Here is a 23579-nt window from a genome sequence, read left to right on the forward strand (position 1 = left end):
TTGTCTTCTTGTCAACTATCTGTCTTCTCCTGTCCAATGGGTTGTAAATCCCTTGAAAGTGGGGACAACACCTGTGTGTTGAATTCACTCCCTTCTCCTTGCCTCCCCCCTTGGAATCCTTCACTTCCTTCAAAGTTCTCCAGCCATCCATTCCATGAGACCTTTCTTGATCCCCACAGATACTTGTGCCTTCTCCTTATTACCCTGTATTTACTTCATAGATATTTTGTATCACCTTATATATGTACTCATTGCTTGCTCTGACAGTGATCATGCAGTTTTCACTTTACTCTCCTTAACACCTAGTACAATGCGTAGTATATAGTTGGTGCTTTAAAATACTTGTTGAGGATCTTCTGCAAGACACAATTGAGCATTCTCAAGTGCATTGAATGAAACAGGTTCTGAATGTACTTGGGCAGAGCTTTTAGGACAGATAAGTCATGTCTATTTGCAATTTTTCCACATGGATAAGTCATTTGGTGAGATGAAAAAAAATTCCAATTCCCAAATTTTGTGACGGGACAAAGTGTCATGAAAACTAGGTTCAATCTAGTTAACATGGGAATTAGTTGTACAGAGGAAAACAATATTTGCACTATTCATGAAAACATAGATGGAGGATGCACTGTGGCATTACTAGGAACTTGGAAGAGGAGGGGAGAGATTTGATCTAAAAAATCAAAAAGAGGAGAACTTTGACTCTACCCATAGATTCACGGCTACCTAACTTCCATACGAACTCTTCCTTATTTTCCAAAAAAAGAAGGGCTTTGAACAACTCATCAAGGCAGATAAATCACATGCAAAGGAATAAAGACAAGTAGAGAAGAAATGCAATGGCTATAAGATGCTCCAATTTATATAAGGCCATCGATTTGTAGTCTCCACTTTGGCAGCCATGGCAAAGTTTTGGTTCCAATCTTCCATCATATTATTAACCAACCAATCAATCAATAAGGATTTATTAAAAAGAAAGCCAGACAGGTTGTCAGGAAGCCCAGGTTCTATACTGGCTGCCATAACGTATCTCATGGCTGCTCATCTGGACCAAGTCACAAACTCTCTGAACCTCAGTTTCCTCATTGTTTGGATTGGGATATTTATATTACACTTCATAAAGTTGTTGTCAAATGTTTCATAAACTTTACAACACTTAAGATTATGAAAAATTAAAGCTGCTATTGTCAGTATTAATGAAATCCTATCCCAAATCCAATTATGTCTTTATTCTAAATCCTCCCCTGCTTTCAACTTGCAATTTGCAACTTGTATATTTTGCATCATTTGGATGCTGTAAATATTCTCTAATTGTTTCACATATGCATATTTCCCTCTGATAACCAAAGTACAGTTTCCTTGAGGGCAGGGTTAATGGCAAGTGTTTCTTTTAGCTATCATGCTTTGCATAGTGTTTTAAATGTAGCAAATGTCTAATTGAGGACCAGGCACTAATTAATGAAGAGTGGGGGGCTCTCATCATTTTTGTCATTGACAGATCTATGTGTAAGATTTATAAGGATGAGAAAGCTACAGTGTCCGTGCTTAGTTGATAATGCCCAACATTTTAGACACGGACAGTTATTAAAACTATAGTTATATGGAGGAAATTACAAAGCATCAGCCTATAATAGTTCATAATAATCAGAAAGATTTTAGTACAAATTCAGCTTCAGACCCTTACTAGCTGTGTGACTCTGAGCAAGTCACTTTATCTCTCAGTTTTCTCATTTGTAAAATGAGGATAATAGTACCTACCTCCCAGGAATGCTGGGAGGATAAAATGAGACAATATTTGTAAAATAGATCTTAAGGCACTATGTTGTTGGTTCTGTTGCTGAATTCTTTCCCGTCTCTTTGATCTGTTCAGATATTTTAAAAAGTTACACAAGAAGGAATGCTCTCATGGTATTTAAAACACATAAAAAGCATTGCAAATGCCAAAACATACTTCTGTTCTTTCCTTTTTCTTTCTTCTAAATGAATTCAACAGATCCAAGAAGTACCCATGAGCTCAGAGATACATTAGTACCTCTGGGTGCTTATCTGAACCAATTATTTTGAGGTTCACTCATCATTAACTGCAGTCTATTCATTAGGCTGGCTAGCTCAAAACCCTGTAAGAATTGTTAGAAATTCAAACAGTGTTTCAAGGCTGCAAAAGTCACAGTTTGACCTACGATTTTTTGCTTCAAGCCATGTAAAAAACCAGACAACTGTCTCCCTAACTCACAGCAGTAGACTAGAAAGCATAACTTAATTCAACTAAAGTTGCCATTCATTTCAAATGAATTCATTTGAACTAAAAATTGTCCCCAAGAATCAACCATTTTCTGATGGCACACATTTGAGCAGGCTCAGGGCCTGGGTTTACCTACTTGTCTTGAAATTACTGTTATTATAATCAAGGCTAATGCTGGAAATGGAAGTGGTTTCTAAAACTGTTGAGATTTGAATTGACCATCTCTCCTTTTTTACAGCCCTTTACAGCCCTTCTCTCTACTAATGTTACCATCCTCATCAAAAATCATCTCTGAGAGATTATGTGACGTGGCAGTACTTAGATAGTTAGTGAACAGCTCGAGTGGAATTCAAATTTGTCTCCCAGATTGTACGTCCAGCATGCTGTCCCCTATGCCTCCTCCTCTGTTGTATTTCAATCTTGTCCTACTCTTCCCAACTCCCCCCCACCCTTTTGGAACTTGGCAAAGATACAGAAGTGGTTAGTTAGCCATTTCTTCCTTTTCCAGAGCATTTTTACAGATGAGAAAATTGAGGCAAATAGGATTAAGTGACTTGCCCTGGATCACAGCCAGTAAATATCTGAATTTAAATTTGAATTCAGATTTTTTTTAAAGCAGAAAGTGCTCTTTTCTAAGAATTTATTTTATCTGGAAGGCAATTGAGTAAGAGAGAAAGCATCCTTTCTACCCTTTCCCATGTCCCTATAGGAAAGTTTAAGTTGGCATAAAATTCAAGTTTAGCACCAGTACTGGCTCAAGTATGACAATAATCAAGGTATTTTTCTTTAAATCACAAAATCTCAGACCTACAAAAGATCTCCAAAATGGTTCAATGCAATAAGTGGCCAGTCACCCAAATTCTGCTTAAAGTCCTATGGTTAACCAGGAACTCATCCCCTCTCCTGGGTAACCCATCCTGCTTTGGACAATTCTAGCTTGGAATGAAGCAAAATCCAAATCTGCCTCTTTGTACCTTCCACCCCACTGTTCTCTATTAAGAGAGAAGTAATCCCTCTTTTCTACATGGAAACCTTTCAAATATTAAATACTTTAACACCAGAAGAACCAGGAGCACCAACTAATGAAAGAAGTATAATTTTTCTTTGAAATAAAAATGTTCATTCTACTAATTTCTTTGATTTATGGATTTTTTTAAAAAAGGTTTTGGTCTTTCAAGACATTCCTGAATTCCCATCCTCCTCATGATAAAACTTCAGTCCAGCCCATTAAATACAAGTTACAATCTCTCTGAGCTTCAGTTTTACTAATCTTGAAAATGGAGTTAGTTATAATGTCCACACTGTCCACCCCTTAGGACTGCTTGCAAATCGCAAAGGAATTAATGGACAAGAAAGAGCCCAGAAAATGATAAAGCACCACCCACTGAGTACCCATTGCGTTACTGGCTTCCAGCGGGGACCAATGGAAACAGAAGTACTTTGGCTAATTCTCCTCCACATCATATGTAAGATAAACTCCAGCAACCCCTAATGTCACCACTTTTTACCCCCCGAGTCCCGGGAATTGCTTGGTCTCCTGACTAAACACACCAAATCCCCCCTGCTTCACTTTTTTATGGATCGACGCTGCTTGCACCAACATATACCAAGAACAAGAACAACTCTGGCAACCACAGCACAGTGCCACATGCAGCAGGCTGCTTGTCAGGAAATTGGCCATTCCCCCTTCCTCAATTTCCAAGCATCTGGGAGCTCTACAGGAAAGCCCTTAGTGATGGGAAATGAGGCATCTACAGGCACTGATGGGGCACTGCCAGGGAGCCAAAAAAAAAAAAAAAAAAGCTCCTTCCTGTAAAAAAATAAAAAGTAGGGCTGAAGAAATCCAAGTATGATTTGAAAGCAGAAAACACTAGGAAAGATATAAATATCTATTAGCAGGAAAACAGTTTGAGGGGAACAATTGTGCTATTAAAATGCAAGACAATAATATTGTACCATGTGAAAGGGTGAATATAAAAAATGTGGAAAAGCCTAAAAAGACTTGCACACACTGATGCAATATGAATTAAACTGAAGCAAAAGAACAAAGAAAAGTATCAGAATTAATTACTGATAGGAATCAATATAATAATATATCTATGAATTCAATAACTGTTATGGCTTCCACAAAAAGTCAGAGAAATAGCAGCCAACAGGAGCAATCCTTTTTGGAGTTAGGGAAGAGGTCATTTGGAAGTAACAGTGAACATTAGTAAAACCTTTGCTGAGAGAAAATAATTTGAAAATTTTGGGATGCTATTCTATTATTAAAATGCATTATTTTTAAAAAATAGCTTTGTGAAGTTTCCAGTAGCATATCCTTGAATAAATGAATGCTCTCTGGTTCACCACTCCACCAAAGGTACCTTCTTCAAGCTCCATACTGGATGTCACCACCAATGGCTTCCTTCCCTGCAGCTACCATCCACCTCATCACTCCTTCCTGTCAATCTTCCCTTCCAAGAGTGTTTTTTCTCTCCACTCTCACTGCTACCCCAACAGCTGAGCAGAACCAGAGCGCTGGGAACGGAGTTGGGAAGAGGAGCCTGAATTCTACCTCAGACTCTCCCAGCTTCAGTAATGGGGTAATAGCACCTACTCGTGGGGAGACAAGGAGGCCAAATAAGATAATAACCAGACCCTACTTTACAAACTGGAATGGCACTCTATAATACTACTACCACCACCACTACCATCCCCACCACCACCAGCAGTACTACTACTAGCACCACACCCACCACCACTACTACTACTACCACTATTACTATTATTAATACTACTATTATCACTACTAATACTACCATCACCACCAGTACTATTATTACTACTACTATTACCACTACTGCTACTAGCATCATCACCACCACTCTTAATACTATTATTAATACTACTATTACTACTACTACCACCACTACTATTATTACTATCATTACTACTACTACTACTCACACCACACCCACCACTATTACTACTGTTATTATTACTATTACCATTACTACTACTACCCCACCACCAGTACTGTTATTACTATTACTACTATACCATCCGTCTTCTGCCTATGACTTATGAGTTGCCACTAGGCTTTGATGACTCAGGAAGAGTACAGCTAATGATTTGGTGCAACTCAGCCTCAATTAAATCCAATTCCTGCCCAAGTCATGATTGCCACCCTATGTCTCAAGGGTGGTCCTCTTCAACAACAACCCACTGACTGAGCACCTGCTATGGGCAAGACTCTATTCCAGGTGTCTTCATAACTCATTGTCCCTCAACATCTTGAGCCACGATCACTCCCACCTCAATGTCTCCATTCATACATTACCTCAACACCATGACTTATCTAAATCCTACCCATTCTTCCAGAAATAGCACAAATACCCCATCTATGAACTAACTCCTAGGGATTTTTTTTAATTAACCACAAAGTTCATTGCTTTAAATTAATTGTATATACTTTCATACTGTTTATTGTCACTTGGGTAAGTTTTAATTTTGTCTCTCCCAAAATGTAAAACTCAGGAGGACAGAGACCATGCCCAATGATAATTTTTTTGCCTCCTGATAGCCTTCAGCATAAGGTCAAATCAGAGCAGACACACAATACTTGTTGACTGATTTTTTTTAATTTTGTTTTTTATTAATTTTTATAATTATAACATTTTCTTTGAAAGTACATATGCATAGGTAAAATTTTTTTTTACAACATTATCCCTTGTACTCCCTTCTGTTCCGAGTTTTTCCCCTCCTTCCCTCCACCCCCTCCCCTGGATGGTGGGCATTCCCATACATATTAAATATCTTATAGTATATCCTAGGTACAATATATATATACATATATATATATGTATGTATATATGTGCAGAACCGAATTTTGTTGTTGTTGTTGTTGCAAAGGAAGGATTGTATTCGCAAGGTAAAAATAATCTGGGAAGAGAAAAAAAAAAAAAATGCTCACAGTTCACACTCATTTCCCAGTGTTCCTTCTCTGGGTGAAGCTGTTTCTGTCCATCATTGATCAATTGGAATTGGATTAGCTCTTCTCTATGTTGAAGATACCCACTTCCATCAGAATACATCCTCATACAGTATCGTTGTTGAAGTGTATAATGATCCCCTGGTTCTGCTCGTTTCACTCAGCAGACTGATTATTTTTTAATAAAGGAAGATCTACTACCAAAATGAGAAGCCATTCAAATGTATATATTACATATAAATGTGTGTATGTCTACATACATGTAAAAACTAAAGGAAGGTGATTAAGAAAATTATACTAAAGGGATCCCTCGCCAGATTACTACCATTCTAACAGATTGAGTGCTAGCCATGGAGTCCGAAAGAACTGAGTTCTAATCTGGACTGACACTTATCAAATGTGAAACTTCAGGCAAGTCACTAAATCTGTTTGACTCAGTTCTATCAACTTTAAAATGTGAACAATAACGGACCCACCTCTCTCTCAGTAGTGTTGTGAGGATTGAAAGAAATTAACTATTTGCACAGTGCTTAGCACAGGGTCTGACACATAGTAGGCCCTATTAAAAAAAATACTTATTCCCTTCTCAACGCACTTCCCTTTCTTATCAACCTATGAGGAGACATTACTAGCTAGTTCTTCTTTTGAACAGAAGAGTGCTAAACTGTTAATAAATTTCTACAAATAGAAAATTATGGAAGAGAGATTTTATCTGTGATTGCATTTATACAGGTAAGGCAACTCCCTCACCAAGACAGATCTACACTTAACATTGTAATTTACTGTGTTAGAGAACAGCCCAGGAGATTTCTCCAGGGTCACACAGACAGTATGCGTCAAAGACTTGATCCCAGTTCTTCCTGCCTTCGAGGATGGCTCTATCCACTGAACCACACTTCCTCCCGGGGTAACCCTCTATGACCACTTCTAATATTGTGGATCATTCTTTTATTTTAATTAAAGATTTTACATTTAAGAAACGTTATTTCTTGGGGGTTTGACCTAACCTCGTATCCTGAATCCATGGGCTGATGGGCATGGCTTCGGAATGTGATGTCCCTTTATGCTGCTGCTCTGAGTGTATTTTTGTTATAAATCCTCATTCAGCTTCAGTGATTACCTCCTACAGGTTTGATAATTGTGTTGCTAATTCCATTATGAAACATTTAGATGTTTTCCCAGCAGTCTGAATTCTAATGTATGTTACTAAAATAATTTCATTTAATTGCTTTTTTTCCTTTCTTTCATGATTATAAAATTATAGCTACATACATAGCATATTGTGCACACAAAGAGAGGTATATGGGTATGACTCTCATTTCCATGAGCTTTTCTTTTCTAACTCTCACTAAGACAAGGGTAGCCCTGGGATTCGGAAGGGTCTCATAGGCTACTCATCCAGACTCCTAAAGGAAGGAAGGAATTCTCTCTACAAATCCAAGCGCCAAGTACCCTAACACTGAACCCCTCCCGTAACTTAGAAGTCTTTTCCACCAGAGGCATCAACAGACAAGCATTTATGGGTCATTTATGGTAATTTGTGTTAGGTTCTAGGAATACAAAGAAAAAGGGAAAGTGTGTGGAGGGGCGGGAGAAGCCAAGAGAGAAAGTACGTTGCCTTCTACAGAAATATATTAGTGGGGAGGGAGGATTCTGGGAAGATGGTGGAGTAGGTTGGTAAATTTCAAGCTCTCCAGATTCCCACAAATACAACAAATTTGCTCCTCAGGGTGAATTTAACCTGGTGAAAAATCAAGACTTGGGGCAGAACAGGAATCCTCCAGGTACAACCCGGAAGATGCGAATCTACTTGTCTGAGGTGCAAACAGCTCCGGGCTAGCTCCACCACAAACACCTGTGGGGAGCCCTCGGGCAGCCGGGCCCGGCTGGGGCCTCCGCAGGAGCACAGACACTTTCACCTCCCGGACCACCAGTGGAGGAGGGATCTCAGTCTGGGCAGACCCAGAACAGCAGAGAGCCGGCCCGGCAAGAAAGAACCAGCACCCCGGCAATGCAAAGGCGGGGGCCAGGCTGCTGCTGGCTGTGGGCGCTCGCAGGAGAGGGGAGCTCTTGGTTTGGGGTTTCTGCTCACAGGGGAGAGCAGAAGGGAAGCTGAAAGCACCATCCCCCACCCACAATTAGGTGCTTACACTCATAACTTATGTTTTTAAAAACCGACCAAGAACCACCCCAACATTGAAACTTACTAAGAGAACAGAAAGACCGGGATTCTTCCGAGGAGGTCACAAGTGGGGGCGGGGGGGAGCTTCTACCCCCAAAGAGTAATGTGGAATGGCTCCCTGCCCAGAGAAAATTTATAAAAGAACTCAAAAAGAATTTTAAATTCAAATGAGATGGTTAACATATACTGGACTACTTGCTATCCAAGGGAGGGCGTGGGGGAAAGGAGGGAAAACTGGAGCACAAGGTTTTGCAAGGGCTAATGTTAAAGAATTGTCCATGCGTATGTTTTGAAGAAAAAAAAAAACTTTAATAAAAAAATTATAAAATAAAATTATAAACTCAGAAAAAATAAAACAAAATAGGGTTCTAAAAGTAAATAATAAAAATCAAATGAGAGACATTGAGGAAAAACTAAAATAATAACAATAATAAAGTAAAAAATAAAAACCATACAAGAAAAACAAGAAAATTATGGGGAGGGGAGTTAATCAACTAGAAAGAGATGTACAGAGTCTCAAAGATGAAAACGACTCTTTGAAAATTAGAGTTGGGCAAGAGGAAGACAGAGAAACTATGAGAGACCAACAAATATCAAAACAGAATAATATAAAGAATGGAAAAAAAATAGAACAGAATGCAAAACATCTTACAAGGAAAATGACAGATTTAGAGAGCAGATCAAGAAGAGAAAATATAAGAATAAAGGGACTGACTGAAAATTCTGACCAAAAAAAGAACCTCGCAACAATAAAGCAAGAAATAATCCAAGAAAATTGTCCTGGACTGAGAGAACAGGAGGAGAAAGTAGAAACAGAAGAGATCCGTCAGTCGCCACCTCAACAAGATCCTTTATGGAAAACACATAGGAACATTATTGCCAAACTTCAAAATCCTCAGATCAAAGAACATTTTGCAAGAAACAAACAAACAAACAAAAAATTCAAATACGCTGGAACTACAATTAGAATTGTAAAAGATTCATCCGCAACTACAATAAAAGACCACAGGTCCTGGAATCATATCCACCGACAATTAAAAGAGCTAGACCTGCCATCAAAAAAAAATATCATATCCAGCAAAATTATCTATAATATTGAACAAGGAAAAAAAACCACGGATATTCAATGAGCTTGTAGATTTTCAGGACTTTCTATCAACCAAATCCAAAATTAATAGAAATTTAATACATAAAAGCCAGTAACAAAAGATCAATTTCAAAGAACTCAACATAATTTGTTTATTTTTTTTTAACATGGGATATAGCATATGTTTAAGATTGATATCAACAATATGGCAGCTCCAAAGAAATACTGGGGCAGAGACAAGGTAAAAATATGTTATACAAATGAGGTACGGAGGAAGGACAGACAGAGGCATTGAGGGGAAGAGGGCTTGTAGTTCTGAAAACCTGCTCACATGAGGAAGGAGTTAAATAGGCACCCTCCAAAACCTATAAAAAAAATTAAGGGATGGGCGAATACAGAAGCAAAAGGTGTGGGAAGAAGACAAGGGAGGGATGCTTGAGTGGGGGGAAGTTAAGTAATAGCAAGGCATGTTATGGAACAGAATTTAACTAAAGCAGCAGCAGGGGTAGAAAAGATATATGTGTGTGTATGTGTGGGGATATGTGTGAGTATATATGTAAATGTAGATAACTACATATGTATATATAAATATATCTTTTCTTAACTATTGCCTACTTGGGAGTCGTAAGGGGAATGAAAGGGGGGAAAAAGAATAAAGTAAAAAAGATGAGCAGCAGAGAATCAAAGAACAATGGACAAGGAAGTAAAGAAAAGACGGGACACTCATGAATATAATTTCTTCTACGAATATATATGCTTTCTTGAACTAGTAATTTGTTGTTATATACTTTGAATCCCCCCTAAGGTTTTGCTGGGCATACAGCAATGTTCTCTTGTGTTTTATTTTATTTTGTATTCCTTTTCTGTTTTTCTTTTTTCTTATTCTGTTTCTTTAAATAAATTTAGGGGAGAAAAAGAAATATACACAAAGAAAAGACAAAAGCATTTTTTAAAAGGTAACATTAATAGCTGGGGGAAGGGAGAGGAGAGAAGTAGCTCATTCCATTTCTGATTTGCTCTATCTAAATGCATCATCCAAACTTGGATATGGTAGCTGACCCCCATGACATTCTCCCTCCTTTCTCCACAAATCCAGTGCCTGGCTCATTGTCTTCCTCTCTACCTCCCAATATCCTTCCTCATTCTGGGGGACTTCAATGTTCATGTTCACTTTTCTTCCTCAGTTATTCCGTGACTCCCCTCCACCAACGCTCAAGAAATGGCCATACCCTTGACTGCCACCACCCACAAATATTCCAATTCTATTTTCAAGAACGCTAAATTTTCTTTATTTGACCATAACCTTTATTCTTTCCAGTTCCCCTTATGTCTCACTGCTCCTAAACCTACTTCTTTATTCTCCATCACCAGCAGTTCTGTTATTTATTCCTCACTACAATCTCCTCCCTTCCCAATCTTAACTACTCCTTGGACCAGCTCAACACTATTTGTCCTGTATTTATATTGTCCTACAGTCAATTACACTCTGCCAAATCCAAACAATGCATTTGTTGCTCCTCCCATCATCTGCCAATTTCTAAAGGAAATCACAAAATTATAAAGACAGGCTATTTTCCATTTTCTTTATTTTTTCTTTTAATTCAAGTTTTCTTCCACAAAATGACTAATGTGGAAATATGCCTGATATGATTGCACATGGATAACCTACATCAGATTGCTTAACATCTCAGAAGGGGGAAAAGGAAGAAGAGAAAGAGAGATAGAATTTATAACTCAAAGTTTTTTTTAAAAGTTTAAAAAAAAAATAAAGTTTTCATATGTAATTAGGAGGCAAAACAAAAAAAATTATTTAAAAGAAAACTTTACTGAAGACTACACCACTAAAAATTTTGGTTAGTCCATGTCAACTGGGCCTTTCCCATAGCCTTTTATTATTCTTCCCCAATTGATTCTCTATTACATTCATCACTGCTACTGCTATTGCACCATTATCTTCTCTCTTGATGTCTCCCTTGCCCCAGCCTCTCTGCTAAGAACCTTGTCTTGTGCTACTTCACTGAAAAATTAGGGCTTTCTCCAAGTTTTCTCTTTACCTTGCAAAGATCCTATATGTACCCTTGATTGCCTCCCCTCGTATCGAAAAGACTACCCCCCACTAACTTCCTCAGTCTTTCCCCAGTCTGAAATATGTTACTAAAATTATTTCATGTAATTTTAATCATATGATTATAAAATTAGAGGTATACTACACACCTCTCAGATTGGATAAGATGACAGGAAAAGATAATGATGAATACTGGGGGGCATGTGGGAAAACTGGGACACTGATGCCTTGTTGGTAGAACTGTGAATGAATACAACCATTCTGGAGAGCAATTTGGAACTATGCTCAAAAAGCTATCAAACTGTGCATACCCTTTGATCCAGCAGTGCTACTACTGGACCTGTATCCCAAAGAGATCCTAAAGAAAGCAAAGGGACCCACATATGCAAAAATGTTTGTGGCATCCCTATTCATAGTAGCTAAAAACTGGAAATTGAATGGATGCCCATCAATTGGAGAATGGTTGGGTAAATTGTGGTATATGAATGTTATGGAATATTATTGCTCTGTAAGAAATGACCAAAAGGATGAATACAGAAAGGCTTGGAGAGACTTACATAATTGATGCTGAGTGAAATGAACAGAACCAGCAGGTCATTATACAGGGCAACAAGATTATACAATGATCAACTCTGATGGAGGTGGCTCTCTTCAACAATGAGATGATTCAAACCAGTTCCAATTGTTTAATAATGAAGAGAATCAGCTACACCCAGAGATAAGACTATGGAAAATGACTGTGGACCACAACATAGCATTTCCACTCTTTCTGTTATTGTGTGCTTTCATTTTTGTTTTCCCTCTTGGGCTTTTTTCTTTCTTTCTAGATCCAATTTTTCTTGTGCAGCAAGGTAACTGTATAAATATGTATACGTATATTGGATTTAACATATACTTTAACATATTTAACATGTATTGGACTGCCTGCCATCTAATGGAGGGGGTAGGGGGAAGGAGGGGAAAAGATGGAACACAAGGTTTTGCAAGGGTCAATGTGGAAAAATTACCCATGCATGTATTGTAAATGAAAGGCTATAATTTAAAAATTAGAAATACACATTGTATATTGTGTATATTATGCCTACAGAGACAAGTGTGTGTATCTCTAATATTGGATCTTTCCTTATCTACTGGCTCCTTCTCTGATGCTTCCCAACATGTCCATTCATCCTTAAGAATCCCCTCCACCAGATTCTAACATGCTCAAAATGCTGCTTCCATCCTCATCATTAAATTGAAACTATTTTCTGCAGTTACTAATTGGCAAATTTAGGACCGCTTCTCAATTTTCAACTTTCTTGACTTCTGCAGCTGCTATTATCCCAGCTGACCACCTTCTCTTAGGTAACTCACTGTTCTCTTTGAGTTTTCAGTTCCTCTCTCTCTCCTTTCTCCTCCTATCTACCTGATTGCTGCTTGCTGAATCACAGAAGTTTGCTGATAAAATTCAAGACTGTACTTTCTCTATAATTTTCAACAACTTGCCCCAAGAGAGAAGTTGAAGAGCTCTTCCACAAGACAAACATGGAAGATGACCACCATTTCTCCCCAAAATTCTCATTTTCCAAACTAAACAAACATTTCAAGGTCCTTTGACGAATACTTATTTCACATGCCTTCAAAATCATGCAGAAATATAGAAATCAATCTCTGTTAACCATGATGCATCATGGTTAATGCTGGAAAAATAGACCCACAATCTGTGTTCTAGGATGTGATATGAAATTTTTTCTGAATGTTATATTCTGGAGAGTATGATTTGATTTGAGATAATTCATGCAATAATGAGCAGATTATAATGGGATTCTACAGCATATGCAAATGAGGGATTAAGGGGCACAACTGAAGGAGAGAAGAAAAACCCTTCAGACCAAGAAATCCATTCCTGAATCTTTGAAAAGCATAAGGGATGAACATTTTAATATTCATCAGGTATAATTTATTTCTACATCCTTTCCCCCAAATGAGAATTTCCAACCACATTTTGACAAGGTTCTGGACAATGCAATAAGTTGCTGCTGTTGTGGTTTTTTTTTTCATAAATGATAACTTTCCCCACAGGTTTTCCTGAATGACATTGTAATGAATTCTACCAATGTCCAACAGAAACATTCAGGAGCTAAGAAAGGATATATAACATGTCTTCCCCAGACTGACTTTCTGATTCCAAATGCAGAAAAATTAAATTGACCAATTCCATAAGTCATTGCAACCTTCTAGTCTAAACTAGGGAAACAATAACAGCAATTATATGTACCTCTGTCCACAGTCTTATCTAATCAGGATAGTTTCACTTGTTGAGGCCATTTATCTATTTTACAAACCCAGGAGCAGAAACTAGTGCATCTCAGCTAAGTCCAGAAAGGAATTATTGATGTAGCATTGATCCACAACACTATGTGAATTAGCTACTTTTGCTCTTGTAAAATTTAAAAATTGGCCATGTAAAGTCTCTCCGTTGCCCTCCTCACTGACCTCTAACTCATATCTCTAAGAATGCATGATGATTCTAAAAACAGTCTAGCCATTTTCAGAGTTTCACAAAATTCTTTTGTTTTTCTTGCTACTGACTTACCAGTATATGTCTCCATTAGAGAAAACTTATACATTCCCCCCACCCACTCAGTCTTTCTGGTCAAGATCATTATCACCCCTACACTGGCTACACCCTTTGTCCTTCCCCATCTTAACCCCTTTGTTTAACTCTATACAGTCCTCTTCTCTTGAATCCCTTGCCTTTTTTATCCTATCACCATTCTCTCTGGCCAATAATCCAGCCCTGTATTACCACGACCATCCAATCATACTATGTCTTTAATTCGTAACTCATGTACTCTCAAAGGCAGCTGGAATGTAACCATTTTGGTCAAATCCACTTCAAATTTGTAACGTGTAATCTCAATTAGACCTTCCCTGAATCCAAAGCAATCCTTTCCCTGATTGATTTACTACCATAATCACTACAGGAGCTTTTTTCCAAAACTTTTCAGTCCTCCTCAGCTTCCCATATTCGTTCCTCCCCATACTCTCACAGCTGAGAACCTTGACTCCTATATTTCAATGAAAAAAAAAAAAAATGTTGTTATCTAGGAGTTTCCTCTTCTCCCTTCCTCAATTCACATCTCCCAGATACTCTCTCCCCTATTTCTACCCTCAGTCCAAATGTCCTTTTCCTTCTCCGTCTGTGTGTACAAGTAATCCCATCCCTTCTCATCTTCTTTGCAAAATGTCTCCCTCCATCATCCTCACTCTCTCACTTACCTTCAGTGTTTCTTTGGCTGTCATCTCTTTTCTTAAAACAGCCCTCCAACCTTTTAACAAAACCCAAACAACCTTCAGCTGATCCATCAACGACCCATAGTTCTCATCCATCTTGAAGCTAAACTCTTCAAGAAGGCCTTCCACACCTTTGGCCCTACCACCACCAATTCAAGAATTCTTCTCTTCCTAATTCTATATAGTCCAGCTTCTGACCTCATCGTTCAATTCAAACTAGTTTCTCTTTCTTGACCAATCCACAATCTTTCTTCTCTATGTTTTTATGGCACCGTTTCTCCATAAGTTTTCTCCTATGTAATTGACAACCCCTGTTCAGACTCTTTTGCTGGATTTTCATTAAAGTCATTCCTATTTACCCACAGGGCTCTGTACTGGGCCCTCTTTACTTAATCTTATCAGCTCCCATAGATTCAATTATCATATTGTCTTTGTGGCTCCCCTATGGAGAAAGAACCATCATACATTTTACCTTACTATCATACATTTACCTTGACACAGAGATACAAAATAACCTGTTAGTGGAGTCTGGCTAAAATCCATCAAAATTCCAAAATTTCTCACGGTGAAGTAATAAAACAGACTATGTTTAAACATAATATCGCAGAACATTGAGGTAAAATATTATATTTGCTCATTCAATAGAATTTCTTCTTTTTATATGTACTTTCTAATGTTCAACATAGTCAAACATTTTAAACAAATTTCTGCCATTTCTGCAGGAAGCTAATTTCTTTCATATCTGATGACTATGAAGGGAGGAGCTTGGGTTTTCCCTTCAATGCATTTCATTGCAACCCTCTTTCACTTTGCAGCACACTAAGTTGATCTCTACCTTTGATGTTTGTCTTTCAAATATTCATTGAGAAATAGCATTCCCTCCCCCCCCCCACAGAAAATAAAGCCTTCAGAAAGTATCATTAAACAGGGAAACTGCAAAGAAAGCTACTTCTGTAGTTGATGATTGATCTATTAGGATATGAATCCTTTCCCCTGGTAACCATATGAACAGCATTTAAAAATAAAGATTAAAAATATTTTTAAATCCATTCCCTGAAGGAGAAATAAAGTTGTGTACTCTCTTCTTGCTCAGGAACAGATGGTGATAGAAACAAATACAACTTAAGTCTCCCCATCCGAAGTAGTCATCTTTTAAAATAAAGTTTCCACTTATTATTAATGCTAGGATGAGGGATGAGTGACTAACTTTAATATTAATGTTATACAATTTAAAATTTGATGTTCTTCCTATCCTGGCCTCAAGACTTGGCCTCTTATTTGAACAGTTTCCTCAAAGGAATTCATAAAAGCATAATATTTGAATGACTTTCAATGTGCTTAAAATTTTCAGAAGCTCAGAGGTCACTACACATGCACACAGATTATGAAGAGAAGCTCAGGGAACAAGGTCCCTGGGGGAAGCAGAGGGGGGATGGAAACCTCTTAATGCTAGAATGTCACTTCTATCTATTATCATGAGTTGAAAGCTCAACAATAATGAAACTGACTGCAATCCATTAATAAAGTCCTGACTGGTCCCATAAATTCCAGCTGTGTGAATATTTTCTATGACAGCCGATAGGGAATCCTAAACGAACCCTCAAATGGGAGTGAAGGAGAACGGTCAGATTCCTTACTCTGCTGTTTATCTGCCATCTGAAAACACAATTCAATGTTTCCATGAAGTATTTCTCTATCAACTATTCTATTCTTACTTCAACAATAGAATTCAATGATTCTATTCTTACTTAACAAAACATTATTTAAAGCTGAACAGTTGGGGACAAATAAACTCTTCAAACTATACCCCAAGACACTTCTCCCTGCCTCCCATAAAAATCCTTTTCATAAAAAGTCACACACACTCAGAAATGATGTACCCTGAAAGCACATTCTCCCTTCAGTGAGTATGAGCTGATCAGCAGAGTATGGTACAACGCAAAGACGGCTTAAATGGCAGTCAGAGGACATGGGTTCAAAATCATATGCTGTCTCTCTGATCAAGGAAAATGTGTTTAAGCTTTCTCATTTGTAAAATGAGAGGACTGGACTGCACATATTAGTTTAAATTCCCCTTCCAGCCCTAAATCAATATGCCCAGGATTCCCAGAGCCCTTTTAAGTCTTCCATCTACAGTGACCCACTCACTACCCATCAAAACAACAAACTGTCCTGGAGTTTCAAAGCTGAGAGCTACAAGGGAACTTAGTGGGAGGAGTCAGAATGGATTAGCAATGGAAGAGAGAGTGAGAAGCTTTAATTCCTTTAGTATTCTGAAATTTCCCAAGATACCTTGAGTTTACCAGCTAGATTGATTCCTTAAGGACTTAAACCCGAATTACTCTGGCTTTTACTGACTGGCCCATAATAGGTCCCAGGATCAAGACCCAGTTGATCATGGTTTGGGCCCCACTGCTTCAGAATGAATGTGAACAGCAATTGTTTCCGTTTAGGCCATAAAACCTGAGGATTGTCTCTTCCCAGGTTAATTTTTTTTTTTTTTTAATTAGGTAAAGAGAGACCACTCTTTGCCTCACTTCTTACCCAGTCTTAAGCAATGAATGGGTGTTGTCAAACTAAGACCTGTTAAAGACTGAGCTTAAAAGGCCCAGGTCTCCCACCGCATGGAGTCATCTCCATCACCCTGTTCTCCATTTTGCCTCTAGAACCAGATGGCTCTGGAGGGGAAAGGGAGGCAGGTGACTTTGCATAACACTTCTCCCTCAAATTCAATTCACTTGAATGTCATGGCACCAGCTCCCTGATGTCACAGACCTCTGGGAGAACCAAGTACAAATTAAGACAAGGTATATGAACCAGAGCTAAGGTTGGCCAAGGTTTGGACTTCTCCCTCTATCAGGATGGGAATGGAAAGAAGGCAAGCACAAGGCCCTCAGAAGAGATGGCTCAGGAGTTTCCTTCTCTTCCTAAAATTAGATTCATCCAAAACTAACTTCTCTCTGATTCTCATGTTAGGGTAAAGTAACTCCGCCCCACCAATCTCACATAACAATTCGATCCAGACATCCCTATAACCAATTCAAGTAAACAGAGAGACCTGAGACCCAGAGCTAAGCAATGATCTGAGGATCATAGATTTAAGGATATCTGATGGAAGAGGAGGGAACACTGACATGGAAAGCTGAAATAATTTACCTCAAGTCACCCAGTTAACAAGTGTCTAAGATGAAATTTTAACTCAAGTCCAATGAGTGTCCTATCCACTGTGCCTGGCTGCTTCTCTATGAAGGATAGTGAGTTAGAGAGGAAGACACAAGCACCTCACATTACCATAAGATTATTTTCATCCTCTATAGAAAGGATGCTCAAGTCTCTAGCACAATGTCCTGTGGGCATCCACAAAGCCTTGTTCACTGACTCAGGCTCAGGATTTTAAAAACTGCTGAAAACAAATGGACAATAAGCCTTGGAGTCTCTAATCTGGGCTTTGTGAAAATGATCCTCTGCTAGATCTAAGAACAGTAATACCAGGAAGAAATTCGAGCAGGAACAAGCTATTGATGGAGCTAAGCTTACCTCACCAAATGGAAAACTGTTTAATATGCCATTACCCTCATAACCTCTACCATTTCTTAGGTCTTAAATTAAGGCAAGTGACTCTACTGGTCCTTGAATGTCTAATTATGGAAGACAAAGTTCCCTGGAGGAAGAAGCACCAATCTGGTTAAGCTCCCTTGGACAAGTGACATTGGACAAGCCCTCAATTTCCTAAACCTTAGGGAAGAAGCTTCTAGAGTTGGATGGCATTTTTAAGTTCTCCAACTCCAAAGTCCTGAGGAACTCTTTAGGGGAAGAAGAGGACCTCACTGTCATCATCACCTGCCCATCAAGGTTAAAGGAATAAGGCTTGCCCAAAGAGAGAGGGGAGACATGAATAAAAGGAGGAGCAGGACCAGAAAATGCACCCTTCAGCTTCCTGATGAATATTTCAGCAAAGAGGAAGTGCTCCCCAGAAAACTGACGGGCTAAACAAGCAAGCTGCTCAAAAATGAAAAGGGTTGCCTTATGAATGTGTGCTCCTGTCACCCGAAGTGTTCAAGCAAAGACAGAATGACAACGTGTCAGGGATGTCACAAGGGGTTTTCTACACAAGTGGGGAGGTCCTTTCTAATTCAAAAATTCTAGCTTCTCTATGGAAATGCAAAAGTAGTATAATTATCCTGATCAATTCCCTCAAAATCCACCTCCCCCCCCCAAAAAAAAAGAAAAAGCCCAAACAAAAATTGATGCAGGTTGTCCTCTAAGTTAATTACATTAATGAAGTCTTTATTCACTGCTCTTCCTGAAACCCTATAGAAAAATTGTTTAAAAATTCTAATTTCTATTTCTTAATGGCTCCTAAGTCTTAGGACCTTAATTTAGGAGTGATATTCACCAAGGAAAAAAAGGAGGGAGGATTACAAGAAGGGAAGAATGATTTCTTCTCATCTCTATATACAATTTAAAAATGTCAACTTTCTATTTCTTATTCCTAGTTCAAAACATTCTTTTACTTTTCACTAATGACTCTGTGTGTGTGTGTGTGTGTGTGTGTGTGTGTGTGTGTGTGTGTGTGTGTGTCTGTATGTGTGTATATAAAAAGTCCTCTGAAGACAACCACTGTAGGTAGGAAACAGATACCCTTGATAGGAAAAGTAAAAATCATGGAAGCATTGACTTAGTGACTCATCAGAAAAAGTAAGACAATAATTGGGGAAGAGCTGCAAATTTCCTCCCTGAGGTCCATCGGGACTGGAAACAAGTCTAATTTATCTCCATGTCTCCCATAGCATGTCGCTCAGTGCCTTCCTTGCACAGAGAGGGTACTTAAATATTTTTAATAAATAAGTGATTTTAAAAAACCAACCCCCTGCTACTTTGCTGTCCTAAAAAACAGGACTCTTCAGTTACTTCTTTTTTTTGACAAAGTACAAATCTGTCACCAGAAGGCCAAGACTGGGAAAATCTCACATTTAAAACAAGGTGAAAGAAATAAAAATAGCTCATACATATCACTTCTCTGACAGTAAAAGAAACCATAAACACAGGGGGCATCATCTCCTAAATAGAAACAAAGTTATTTTCTTTTATATACAAACTAGGTAAAATGAAATCCAGGACAGGATAATGCTGTTTTTCTCCATCTTTATTTTCACACACACACACACACACACACACACACACACACACAAATTTTGAAATCCCACCCCCCTCCAAAAAAAAGCCATTACTCCTGGGTAAAGCATGTTAATAACCATTTGAGTTGGAAATAAAACATCATCTCTAGCAAATCAGGTAGTTAGAACATATTTGAAGATTTTTCTCCCCCCCCCCAAAAAAATAATAAGTTATAAGTTTTTCTCTTAATTCATTTGTTACATAAGCAAGGTTTTTTTTTCTTTCTTCAATTCTTTAAGTTTCACAAAGCTAATAGGCTTATTTATGTCCACCATGTTAGAGGATGAAGTTACTGTTTTCTGCAACTACTATTCAGCTTCTACACCCACAATTACATTGACTTGCATTACTGTTTATGGTTTAGTAAGCATTATCAAAGTATCCTCTTCTAGGGCAAAACTCCAATGCTAAAAGCCCTAATATGTACAAGAGAGGACTATGTCCTCTGCACTGCTGCGATGAACCAACCCTTATATAAACTAACATCTCCTAGTCCCACTTAAGATTGTCCTACAATACAATTAGCAGAAGCCCTTCCTCTTCCATCAATACACAACACCCTTTACTAATTAACAAAGAAGACAAGAATGCCAGCCCCCTCCCAATTAAGGCACCCACTCCCAACTTTCCATTTTTACCTCCTAGGAGACCAGATAAAAGTCTCTCTGGAGCAGCAAATCCATTTCCCCCAGATCTCCCACATGCTGGAGTACTCCATGAACATTCTGAATGCTAGCACTCTACTAGGTCTCAGCTATTTCCAGGAGAGCTACATTAGCAACTAATATTTCAGAGAGCTACCACAGGTGCAATGATGTAGAATACCTACCTACTGACCTCTGTAATGCAGCACACACCTCAAGCAGGTACACTCCAATATGTATGTACGCCCCCAAAAAGGGAGGGGGGAAGGGACATCCAAAAATCCCTAACGTACTAGAGATATTTATTCCAGTCGGATTCGAGCAGGCTGAAATCAGGGACATCAGTTTCCCCTGATGAAAAAGTGGTCTCCCGTCCTTCACTTACTTGTCCCAGAGGGCACGCAGCCAAGCACAGCCCAGCAAAAAGCATCCATGGCATCTCTCTGGGCTGTAATGAATAAGGCTAGTTTCAAGACAAATAAGGTTCAGCTATAGGAAAGAGATACATTCCTTAAGCCTCTTCCGCATCTAATCATGATGCTGATGTTTACAAACTACAAGGGATATCCTACGGAGCCTTAAGCTTCATCTCTCAGATGTGTGGAGCATCATGTCAGATTACAGGTTTAAATACCACATGCATCAAGCTATGGGTTGATTTTTTTTTTCTGTTAAAAAAAGGAGAAGAAAAAAATGACATGCATAAAATGAACCCTTTTCAAGTTGTTAGGGCTTCACAGTCTGGATGCAGGCTAGGAGAGATGCTCCATTATTAAAAAAAAAAAATGTTGTTCTATTCCAAACAAGCTCTGTCTTACCGTTTTGCTGTTTTCTGGATCAAGCTAGATTCACCTGCAACTCTTTAACATGTCTCTAGCAATGTGTTTGCAGTCAGGCCAGGCTCATTCAGCAACTGAATTCACATCTTTCTGCACTAGCAAGCTGAAATGGTACGGCTGTACTACAACCGAGAGGGGGGAAGCAGGAAAAAACCAGAAATCCCTCAAGACAGGTTAGTCTCGGTGGACCGGACGTGAAAAAAAAGAACGAGACAAACACAAAGGAAACCCTGTCTGTCTGTCTAACGGGCTCTCGCGCTGCAATCGTCCCTTTCCTAAAAACTTAATTTTTTTTCTTCTTTAATAGGATGGACTTGCCTGTGGAGTTCCCAGGAAGGAAGCCTAGCCGGGCTCTGCAGCATTGCAGCCAGGGTAACTGTGCATATGCTGTCTAGGCAATTTACAACACACTGTCTCTTCAGAAAGATATTGATTTGCAACGCAGTGGTGTCTCTCCAGAATGCGGGAATGGGAGCCAAAATAAAGATAATGGTGATTTCAGAAGGGTGGGGGGTGAGGGGGAGTTAAAAAAAATCATTTAATCTAGGGGATGCAACTAATCAGGCCCAATTCAATTTTTTTAAAAGCACTAAAGGAAGCCAATAAGTGTCCTGATGGACAAATTCCATTAGGCAATCATCTAAGGTCCTTTGGAAGTCAAAGTTTGCACTTCCACTAGGCAGTCTGCAAGAACTACAGAAAATCTGTGTGTCTCTGGGCACAACCGAGTGCCTGGGGGCTGGATGCCAACTACGGACCTCTCCTCGGACTTAGAGGTGCGGCATCCGACACAGGGGCACTGAGGGAGGCGCCCCTGTAACATTACGCATGGGAAGGGAGGCGGCGGCTGTTGAGTTTTGTAGGATTCTAGGTTGTGCGTGAAGTTCCCGTCAGCCTCAAAAATGAAAGGTTACTCTATCTTAGAGCAGGGGAAAATGTGCCAAGTCACAGGCAGGACACCTTCAGTACTGCAGGATGGGGGGAAAGGGGAGGAAAAAAAAAAGATGGCAAATCTAACACTTTCATAGTGGCCTCTACAGGACAGGGCTTGATATGCAATTGATACTCTAGAAATAAAATCATCTTCCCCTCCCCAGGAATAACAGGGAAAAGCAGGACAGCTTTCTTTGATTAACAATCAGTTGTGTAACACCCTTTTTCCTAAAGGCATTACATCCCTAAACTCTACTACAAGAGGGAATTTCCAATGAGAAAATTCATTCTATCAGTACGGATCAATAAATCCCATACAACTTCTTATAAGGGAGGGGGTTGGGACATAAAACATTAAGTAACTAACCCGGGATCACAGGAGCCTATGTGCATTGAAGCAGGCCTTGAACTAAGACCTTCCTGATTCCAAAACTAATTCTCATGGTACTTGTCTCCTTCCTCCTCCCCACTATAACAGAATAAAATAAAGGAAATTAAAATAAAATGCCTCTGAACTAACCATGCAACCTGACTGGATGAGTTTCATTTCTGAAGAGCTGGAAAGTTACACAATTGAGTTGTCAAATGACACAGAACACAAGTGGAATACAAGCTTCTTGAGGGCAGGGATGGTCTTGATTTTATTTGACAGCAGTCAATCAACAATCATCTATTAAGTACTTACTCTGTCCAGTGTGCAACTCCAAGGTCATAGCTCTCCTACTAGAGTGTGCAACTCCAAGGTCATAGATCTCCTGCTAGATTGGGCAACTCCAAGGTCATAGATCTCCTGCTAGATTGGGCAACTCCAAGGTCATAGATCTCCTGCTAGATTGTGCAACTCCAAGGTCATAGATCTCTTGCTGAAATGTGCAACTCCAAGGTCATAGATCTCCTACCAGAGTGTGCAACTCCAAGGACACAGCTCTCCTGCTGGAGGGTGCAACTCCAAGCTCATAGCTCTTACCAACCAAAGGTTCCCTCTTCACCATGGTGAAGCACTACGCTGAAAAATTATTTAGATGGTACTAACTAAACATTCATTAAATAAATTAATGAACTTCCATAGTCTATACTTTCATATCAGTTTGTTCCTAAGCAACCTTTTATTTTAAAAACGTCTTTATGTTCCTCTCTTCATCACTATGAGAAGATACTGT

At 38.9% G+C, this 23579-nt stretch overlaps 1 protein-coding gene across 10 annotated transcripts in view; it reads right to left on the reverse strand.

Moving 5' to 3' along the window:
- CDK14 (cyclin dependent kinase 14) overlaps window positions 1–23579 on the reverse strand; it is a 772185-nt gene that overhangs the window by 463442 nt on the left and 285164 nt on the right. Inside the window, exon 1 of one of the 10 annotated variants that reach the window (XM_074266576.1) lies at window positions 21466–21580. The exons of the other annotated variants lie outside the window; for them this stretch is intronic. The gene's annotated coding sequence lies outside the window, so the exon portion shown is untranslated. Of the gene's footprint in view, window positions 1–21465; window positions 21581–23579 lie in introns of those variants that run through there. 10 annotated transcript variants of the gene reach the window in all.

This window comes from Sminthopsis crassicaudata, chromosome 5 (genome assembly GCF_048593235.1).
Source record: "Sminthopsis crassicaudata isolate SCR6 chromosome 5, ASM4859323v1, whole genome shotgun sequence".
Classification (NCBI taxonomy): domain Eukaryota; kingdom Metazoa; phylum Chordata; class Mammalia; order Dasyuromorphia; family Dasyuridae; genus Sminthopsis; species Sminthopsis crassicaudata.